At 46.2% G+C, this 9,102-nt stretch overlaps 1 protein-coding gene and 1 pseudogene across 1 annotated transcript in view; both read left to right on the top strand.

The window, feature by feature from the left end:
* KIAA1211L (KIAA1211-like ortholog) overlaps positions 1–9,102 on the top strand; it is a 99,753-nt gene that overhangs the window by 36,148 nt on the left and 54,503 nt on the right. The window lies entirely within an intron of this gene.
* On the top strand, positions 4,595–5,550 carry LOC101632657 (annotated as a pseudogene).

Raw genomic sequence — 9,102 nt, 5'->3', positions numbered from 1 at the left:
GAGAAGGGAGGGAAATGCACGGGACTATGGTGGTGGCACAGGGGTGATTTGGTGATGGGAAACCCGCGGGGATTACAATCGAGATGGAAAAAAAAAATGTGCAAAATGATGTAAAAGTAAACTTTGTAATAAATAAAATAAAAAAAAATAAAAAAAAAACTGAGGTGAGGTTCATATAACATAAAAGTAGCAGTTTTAAAATCAATAGTTAAGTTGTATTTGGTACATTCATCACCTCTGTCTAGTTGCAAAACAGTTTGTCACCCCAAAACAAAACTGTATCTGTAATGCAGTAACTCATTCTCTTACTATTGAAGTGTAGTTTTCTGGGTCCAGTGTCCTTATTCCACAGCCTTTTATCTTTCAGCACTTGCAATAGTTTGTCCCTCTGGCTCTGCCCTCTCTGGTTCCGATGAGATATCAGTCATTAATCTTTATCGAGAAGCTTTTGTAGGTAGTGAATTGTTTCTCATTATTGTTTCAAGATTTTTGCCTTTGACCGTTTGATTATATGTCTTAATGTGAATCTTTTTAGAGTTTATCCAACTTGGAGTGTTTCTTTAGCTTGTTCTGTATGTAGATGTTTTTCTCAAATGTGGGGATTGTTCACCTGTTAGTTCTTCAGCTATTTTTTCTGTTCCTGAGACTCTAAATGTGCGTATGTTGGGTTGCAGCATCCATCTGATGGTCCTGTAGGAACTAACCTCCTACTTCCCACAGACACCTACACCCTCCCTACAGTGCAGTACCAGGTGACCCCCACTACCCTCCTTTTGAAGTGAAACCCCCCTCAGTGCTTTCTTGTTAGTGGGGTTCTGGAAAGAGTCATAGGATTTGGTGCTACTCTTCAGAAGGTCCTATTGGTGTCTAGGGGGCGCTCATATCATTATCCTTCCTTCCGTCTTCCCATTGAGTGGAGAGGGTGACATGCAAGGGCAGGGGTGTCCAGAGCTGAGGACAGGGTAGGTTGGCGTTCAGTCGTCATGGGAGAGGGTGAATTCAGATTCAGGCCACCATCGTAACTCCTTTTTCATGTTTCTGGCTTTGTGTGTTTCTTTGCTGAAGGCCTAAAGGTGAAGGCTACATAGGTCACTGGCTGCATGCCTGTGCCCTATCCCCGTACTGCTCCCCTCCTCGTGGCTCTGAGAGCAGTACAACTTTCTGAGTTTTTGACCAATACAGAGAATTTACTGCTGATGAGGATCTCTCAGAGGCAGTGCTGCTTGTTCCTGGCAGGGGCTAGCAGATATTTGCTGTATGTTTCTAGGAACTTCCTTCTCATGAGGTTCTTGGTGTCTGTGGTCCCCTTCAGGCCCTCTGCTGGCGTGTGTCTCCAGGTGGATCAGGCACCTGTGGATCAGCCGTGCCTACCTCCCAAACAGTCTGCTCCCCAGCCACAGAACCATCTCCTGTGGGCGGCACTATTTCCAAATCCCAGTGTTAGGGATGGGACAGCCAGAACAGGCCTGTGTGGAGGTGGCGTGGGTGGGTGCCCATGTGCTACACTCTGAGAGATGCCAAAAATAACGGTTAGCGCTATGCTTCTTTTCTGCATTACATCATCTCATTTGGTCCTTCACAGCAGCCTGTACAACAGGTCTTGTGATAGGTGAGAAACCTGCAAGTGTCAGCGAGGACTCCACTGCCAACAAAGCTGGAGCTTTTTCTTATCTACCCAAGCCCAAGTTTACCTCTCTCTTTGGATGCAGACTGTTATCTCTGAGGTTCGTGTCACAGGTCATACTCTGTGTTAGTGGTGTACAGATGCTCTTCCTGCTGTGGTACAGATGCCATGGAGCAAGCTGCTACCTCTCTTGTCGAGTACCTCCTGTGAGCTGCACCCCGGTCTGGGCTTCCCAGGGGTGGCTGTCAGGCTGCAGTGCTAGGACCCGAGAAACAACTTGCTTTCCTGTATCTCAGCTTCATTTCTTTGCTGAACACTCAGGGTGTGTGGCCACCCATCTTAATCACATCCAGATGTTTCTTGTAGCCCCCCTGCACCTAGGTTCAGGGGAAGCACAGGTTCTCCAAACGGAGCAAGTTGTCTCTCAGTATTAGCACCCCTGTGGCCAACAGGTCAGGGGGCTTTCCCCCCTTGCATGGTGGTGGGTGTGTCTTCCCTAGAGCCCAGTACCACAGTATCTGTTGGGCATTCGGCGGTGCTACTCTGGGTTGCATCTTGCTACAATGCCCTTTTTCTTGCCGAGAAATTTGAGTAGATGGTGGCAAAGAGAGTCACCAGCTGTGTGGCCACCTCATCTTGCTACCAAAAAAACAAAAATTTGTTACTGTCTCCAGAGCACAAAGCCAGCAGATACACTGAGAATCAGGAGTCTGTGGCCCACGGCGTCTCCCTTTTCCCCACACATCTGCTACGGCTTTGTGCCACCAGGAGCCTCTAAATTTGATACAGATATAATGAAAATGATATTTTTCTCAAAACCGCCACCATCTTCATTGAGGTGTGCAGGCCTGAGCTTGAGAAAGTATAGAGGTCATTAAATGTCAAGTGGTGTGGGCTATCTATATGCTTGCCCATCTGCAAGAAAATACTTAATAGGGGCTTTGATGCCTTTTAAAACAGTCTTTAAAATACAGAGAGATGACATAGTTTAGAATATTAGATGTCTTCACATAATGAGCCAAATGTAAGTTTGTAATGCTCCACATCCTTATTCTCCAAATGTGATGTCTCCAAATTACAGAATTGGAAGATATTGATGCCAAACTGAACCAACACCCACAGCTGAATCACACAGGAGCATTTTGTCAGAGAATCTTACAAAATGGCATAAACAAAATCAAGTATTTGTGGCCATTATTTACTTAGACTTTCAGAAGAATGTTAATAAAGCGAAAGGCCTTATTAAAAGTGATGGTGGAGAATGGCACATCTTAAAACAACTAGCAACAACAAATGTTGGAGAGGATGTGGAAAAAAAGGAACTCTCCTTCACTGCTGGTGGGAATGCAAACTAGTACAACCCTATGGAAAACTGTCTGGAGGTTCCTTAAACTGCTAAACATGGAGTTTCCCTACGACCCAACAATCCCACTCCTAGGTATCTACCCAAAGACACAAAAACCATGATTCAAAAAGACACCTGCACCCCCATGTTTATTGCTGCTTGATTTACAATTGGAAAGACATGGAATCAACCCAAATACCCAAACGTAGATGACTGGATTAAAGAAATGTGGTCCACATACACAATGGAATATTATTCATCAACCAAAAAAAATAAATAAATAAACACATGCCTTTTGCAGCAACATGTATGGAGCTGGAAAAGATCATACTTAGTGAATTAAGCCAGAAAGAAAAGGGAAAAATACCGGATGGTTTCACTCATAGCAGGAGTATAATGGAACAGGCGAGAAAATAATGATAATGAACAGCTATATACTAGAGACATTGTATGGGGTGGTGTGGTGAATAGGATAAAAAAACAGTGGGGGGAGGGAAATGCATTGGACTATGGTGATGGCACACAGATGATTTGGTGATGGGAAGCCCACAGGATTTACAACTGAGATGGAAAAAGGCACAAAATGGTGTAAAAATAAACTATTATATTACTTTAAAAAAAAGTGATTGTGGGTATGTTGTCTAGTGAATGCTGCCTTTAGATTGTATGAGCATTGGTGATGAAACACATTCACAAAATGTTTACCAAGTTCCTACATTGTATTAGAGCTACAAAGATGAAGAGAACTTGTCTCTGCCTTTGAAAAGCTCCAAGTCCAGAATGGGATATGTGTAAAAAGTATTGTGAGTGGAAGCACCACCAGCAAGTGCAGAGCACCAGCAAGTGGTGAAAATTGCGGGTGTATGGGTGAGGTGAAGGGCAGGCATCCCTGAGGAAGGCTTTGTCTAAGTATCAGGTGAGGCTGTGTGTGAAGGGATGGGGGAGGTGGGGTGGGGCCAGACTGGGGGGCTTTCTGTGGTGTGACTACCTCATTTTTCTGGATCACAAGCAAACTGTGTTGAAAACTAGATTTTGAAAATGTTTTCAATATGTGTTGTTTCCAGCTCAAGAATGTTTCATATGTTGTCTAATGTTTCTTCACAGAAGAATTTTGTATGTATAAGTCTTGCAGATCTTTATTTTTCAGAAATAATCTGGTGGACTGCTAGATACCAAAATCCAAGCCACTCATATTGGGGAATGATTTGTCCAAAGTCACTCAGCTGTTAAGTAGGTAGTGGTATAGCCAAGGCCAGACCCCAGTTCTCTAGGTTTATTGCTGTTCTTACCAATAGTGTTTGCAGCCTGCTAGCCAAGCACTGCTCTCCCGGGAAGAGCAGGGAACTAGCAGTTGGGAGTCAGGTGACTGGTTGTGCCTTTGCTATTAACTGACCGTGAGCCTGGAGTCATTCTATGCCTCTGTGTCTGCATTTGCTGAGTGAGGGACCAAACCAAAGCTGTTCCTGTGGCTTGGACTGGGGATTATGTCTGATCCTAACATTTAGGTGCCTAACATAGACAGTGTTTTGTATATCAAAAAATACTTTGGGACTCTCTGGTCCTCTTAGTTCTATAGACAACTGTTTCTTCTCCTGCATGTCCCTTAGATACCATGGTATATATAGATGGGAATGGATGGATTTGACTGGATTGGACACTTGGCCAGCAGGGCTGCTTTTAACTCTGAGAAAATAGGTATTATTGCCATCAGTGGTCGCTTCATTGACCTCAGCTACATGGTCTACATGTTCCATGACTCCACCAGGACAAATTCAGTGGTACAGACTGAGTGGGAAGCTTTTCAACAATGGACATCCTATCTTCATCTTCTAGGAGCAAGATCCCACTAACATCAAATACAGTGATGCTGGTTCTGAATATGTTGTGGAGTCCACCAGTGCATTCACTACTCTGGAGACCTTGAAGGGTGGGGCTCAGATGTCATCATCTGTCTCTTTTGCTCCTTCTCCCATGTTTGTGATAGAACCAGGAACCATGACAAGTACAACAACCTCCTCAAGATTGCCAGCAGTGCCTCCTGCACTACCAACTGCTTGGCCTCCCTGGCCATGGTCATCCATGACAACTTTGGCCACAAGGAGGGACTCATGACAATAGTCTATGCCATCGCTGCCACCCAGAAGACCATGGACGGCTCCTCTGGGAAGGTGTGGTGTGATGGCCAACAAGTAGCCTAGAACATCGTACCTGCTTCTACTGGCACTGTCAAGGCTATGGGCGAGTTCATCCCTAAGCTGATAGGAAGCTGATGGCATGGCCTTCCATGTCCCCTCCCCCAGCATATTAGTTGTGGATCCCAGCTGCTACTGGAGAAGGTTACCCATAGGCTGAATTAAGAAGGTATTGAAGCAGACAGCACAGGGCCCCCTCAAGGGCATCTTGGGCTACACCGAGGACCAGGTTTTATCCTGTGATTTTAACAAGAATTTCTACTCCCCCACCTTCGATGCTGGGGCTGCCACTGCCCTCAGTGACCAATTTGTCAAGTTCATTTCCTGATAGGAAAGTGAATTTGGCCACATCCAGGGTGGTAGCCCTCATGGTACACATGGCTTCCTAGGAATACTGCTGGGGAGGCCTTCTGCCACACGTCTAGACATACTGAGAATCTCCTGACAGTTCCATACCACACCCCTTGGAGAAGAGGGGGGTGCATCTGGAGTCATGCCTTGTCATGTAGCACACTGTACTACCCCCCATAATATACTTTGGGAGATGATGTTGCTGACATTTCTTCATAAGTAGTTAGAACTCTCAAGATGCATGTTGCACAAGCTGTGTTTGCCCTGTGACATATGGGCTACAGGTAGGAGTGAAATGAGCAAGTTGTCAGCTAGCTAGGTATGGGATGCTGTTTCCTCGAAAACAAGGTCCTGACGCCATAACCAATCTCCTGTTTATGTCTCTGACTGATGGGCTCCTAGGCCTCTACAATATTTCCAAGGTTTGATTTTCAAGGGGGATCTTGAAAACTCCAGGACAGATTTGGGGAACTGTGGAATAGCAGGTATGATGGGTTTGAAGCCTTTGGTACATGTGGCTAGATTGCAAATCTGGAGAGGATGTCACTTGAGATCTGGGCTTCCCTTTATGGGGAAGAGCTCACACTTGGGTCAAATATATGTTTGAGTATCATAGTCTTTACAGATGAGGTCAGTGATTTTGAATGGTTTGCTAATAAACTTTTCTGATTCTGTTTTCACACTTGCAGAAAGGATCCTGTTTTCTCACCATTTAATTCACAGGTGGTTGTGAGTTTTAAATTTGGGAATATAGACCACCAGGAACTGGGGCCTGCTTCCTTCTCTTCTCTGTGAATGAAATGAGCCCAAGGCCCCCAGGCAGTCCTATCACAAAGCCTTTGATTTTCTTCATGAAAACCTTCCCTACTGCAGTATGTAAATTGAATTCTAATAGGAAGGTATCATGCATGTTACTGACCTTCTAGTTTGAGTCTTCCATGTCCCAAGGTTACTGCTTGAGCATTGAAAAAAAAAAAAGTATCAAAGAGAGAAAACTGCTGAACATTTTTCTTAAAATTGAGCAAAGACTTAAGATGAATAAGCTGAGCCATGAGGAGTGAGTGGGGAGGTGGGAGAGGGGAGAGTGAGCAGGTGTGCATGGTGGGTGGCTGTGTCAAGGCCCAGGACACTACTTGCTCTCCCTGTTCTACTTGTACCTCTCAATTCCTAGGATTTTCAGTGGTATGACCCCAAGATGTGACACCACACCCCCTTGCAGTGTTTGTATCCATTTGAAAAGTGGTATTTTAGGGTTTTGAGTCCCTCAGTACTGTGTAGCGTCCTGGGAGCTCAGTTACCAGTAAGCCTGGCCCAGGCTCCTGAGGGGGCACATCACAGGCACAGAGCAGCTCAGCTGTAGCAGTGGTCAGGTGGGTTCAAGCTCAGCGAGACTGACTGAGGCTGGCCTCGAGCAGAGGGGACTGGCTGCTGTGGCCCAGTTGGATTTCACCTGCTGGTACTAGCAGGACCCATTACTTAGACATCAGTCCTGGGCTCTTTAATAATCTACTGTGCCAGGTGGGCCCCTGAACTAGCTCCCAGACCAGAGAGTCCCTACCAGCTTGAACCTTTCCCAGGGGAAGGCTTTGTTTCTAGCAATTGTATGAGACAGTGGGTCTTCAGAGTCTAAAGCATATAAGAGCCAGTACAAGTATTGGGACCATTTTCTAAGTTCCCTAAACTCACTGCTTTCTTTGGTCACTGTTAAATGCACTTTTTATGCTTGATTATTTAACTTATAAGCCATTTGCACAGACCACACTCACCCACTCTGGGTGTTCTCTGATGAATTTTGGAAAACAGGAAAGCAAGCTAGGACTTTCTTTTATAACCATCTCCAGAAATCACCCTACTGTCTGTTTCGTCCTTGATTGAATACAGAAGCTCACCTGTCATCTAGGGCCCCTGATGTTGCCTGGAAACTGCAAACTATCCTGGGTCAGCAACCTTTAGACTCTGGATGAACTTGAGTCAGGTGGAATCTAGAAGCTGGGTTGCCAGAGCATATCCTTTGAAATGGCAACCTTAGGTAAAATGAGACAACCTCACTGGGAGGGCAGCCTCAGCCAGGCAGCTTTGTGTGGTGAGGAAGCAGTTGGAGAGTTTTCTCTGGGTGGGTGTGATCTGTGCACTTGCCAGGTGTGGCCTTCCAACAGGGGTGCTGGAATGCCTGCCACTGCCGTCACAAATGCACCAGGCTAGTACCTCACCAGAAGGGGCATTTGGCAGGTCCAGGGAAGCAATCCACTAAACATGGATAGGATCTGAGGTAACAGGGTGGACCTCTGAGAACAAGAAGCAAGAAGGCTCACGGTGGAGAGCAGATGTGGAGGGCAGAGGTGCACATGTACCTCCACAGTGACCCCTTGCTCTGCAGGTGGCAAGTGGGCAGGCGGCTTCTTGGTGCCGGAGTGAGAGAGGGGAATGCAGAACTTACATGTACTGGGTTCAGAATCTGTTTGGGATTTTCTCAGCACTAGATCTTCTTTTTCCTGGTATCAGCCCTTCACTTAGCTGTGGAATACAACCTCACCCAATCTTTGCCCTTTGACTTGCTTGTGTGTCGAGGGCAATAAAGCTAAGCGCTGGATGTTATTTTTTCATCTTTTGCACACCCTCAGCAACTCTGTTCTGAGGAAGGCAGGTTAAGGCTCAAGACCAGCTTCCTGCACTGTCAGTCTACCCCACCCCTGCTATCCAGCTTTGAGCGTAAAGAAGGAAGTGCCTGTGTCTCTTGGACGCTTACTGCAGTGTGTCTGCACACCTGCCCACGGAGCTCATGAGCCCCAGGAATGGCCAAGTTGGCAGAAGCCCTGCTTCTTTGTGACCTGTGGCTGCTGCAAGACCCTGTGGAGCTACCCAAGGAGATGGGCATGATGGCTCTTGATTGGTAACCCAGTGACATCCCAAGGACCCCTGGCCACTTTGGGAAGCGGTCTCTCTTCCTGCTGCTAGTTCCCAGGAGAATGAAAGTGTCGGAGGCTCACTCCAGATTCAGGAGGATGGCTGCCTTTTACCAGTGCATCAGTGCTGACCCCAGGTGCGGCAAGAGATGGGGGAGGGGGAAGGGAGCAGTGAGAGGAGGCTGTGTAGGAGGGGGCTGTGCCACATCCACCAGGCCATGGCTGCCTCTACCTCCTGGGGCATAAAGAATAGACTTTCAGTAACTCTTGCCGTCTATTTAGTATTTAGGGCCTTATAGAATGTGTCTTGTCTCTTTAAGTTATGTGATTTTCAGAACATTATCCTGGTTTTCTTTGTAACATGCACAGAAAACAGAGGGTGAAGGGAGATGGGAACTGAAAGGAAGGGAAGAAAGGGGACAAGATTTTACTCCTAATATCCTGTGCCTGGAACTTGAGTCAACATACACAGTCTGTGCTTTGGGTGGAGGAAAGGCAGCAGAAATCACAGGAAAACCACTGGAATTATATTGTATTTAAAGATCAGGATTGATTTCCATGGACTTACACAGTAGTGGGAAATTACTTGCCAAGTTCCTGCAGAGCAGAGGCCAGTGGCCTCACTCACACCCACCTCACCTGCCACAGGGTGAACTCTCAGTGCACTGAATTTTGTCACAATAGTAA

The sequence above is a fragment of the Condylura cristata genome, unplaced genomic scaffold (assembly GCF_000260355.1).
Source record: "Condylura cristata isolate star-nosed mole 26May11 unplaced genomic scaffold, ConCri1.0 scaffold00020, whole genome shotgun sequence".
NCBI classification, from domain to species: domain Eukaryota; kingdom Metazoa; phylum Chordata; class Mammalia; order Eulipotyphla; family Talpidae; genus Condylura; species Condylura cristata.
The sequence above is the reverse complement of the archived record's forward strand: the minus strand, read 5'-3'. Positions and strand labels throughout refer to the sequence as shown.